The sequence below is a fragment of the Nanorana parkeri genome, unplaced genomic scaffold (assembly GCF_000935625.1).
Source record: "Nanorana parkeri isolate BGI_ZX_2015 unplaced genomic scaffold, ASM93562v1 scaffold2178, whole genome shotgun sequence".
Classification (NCBI taxonomy): domain Eukaryota; kingdom Metazoa; phylum Chordata; class Amphibia; order Anura; family Dicroglossidae; genus Nanorana; species Nanorana parkeri.
This window is the reverse complement of record NW_017308446.1, coordinates 140,963-141,740: the sequence shown is the minus strand read 5'-3', so window position 1 is coordinate 141,740 and position 778 is coordinate 140,963. Positions and strand designations below refer to the sequence as shown.

General features: G+C 38.9%; 1 protein-coding gene across 1 annotated transcript in view; it reads right to left on the bottom strand.

Moving 5' to 3' along the window:
* The window catches only part of COPA (coatomer protein complex subunit alpha), a 55,900-nt gene that overhangs the window by 6,637 nt on the left and 48,485 nt on the right, over positions 1 to 778 (bottom strand). The window lies entirely within an intron of this gene.

Sequence of the window (778 nt, the reverse complement as noted above, 5' to 3'; positions counted from 1 at the left end):
ACAGGTGAAACTCGAATAATTAGAATATCGTGCAAAAGTAATTGCAGTAATTGCTGCAAAAGGGGCCCAAACCAAGTACTGAGTACATATGCATGCTGGTACTTGTCAGAGGTCCGATATTGTTCTATGTACAATCCTTGTTTTATTGATTGCATGTAATATTCTACTTTTCTGAGATTGTGGATTTGGGGTTCTTGGGGATTTCATGAGCTGTAAGCCATAATCATCACAATGATGACAAATCACGGCTTGAACTATCTTGCTTTGCATGGAATGAGTCTCTCTCATATATTAGTTTCACCGCATAAGTTGCATTAGTGAAATAAATGATCTATGCACGATATTCTAATTATTCGAGTTTCACCTTTATATATATGTGTGTGTGTGTATATATCTATATCTGTATCTGTATCTGTGCGTGTGTATTATATATATATACACACACACACACACACACAGAGATACAGATATAGATATATACACACACACACATATATACACACACACACACACACAGATATCTATATTGGGGCTTATTCACGGATGTGATAATTCACCTACAACCTCCCCATTGTATATATGCAAACTTGTCATCCAGCTAAAGATACAATACAGAAAACAAGATGTGTACAGTGTGGGGGGGGGGATAGGAAATTAAAGGGTCATTCCACGTTCCGTGCACAGATAACCCTCTTCTGGAGTGAATGTCTCAAAAACTGCATAACCAGCAGACAACGCACAAAAACCAACCGCACGCCCGTTTCTGCCTCCCTCGGCC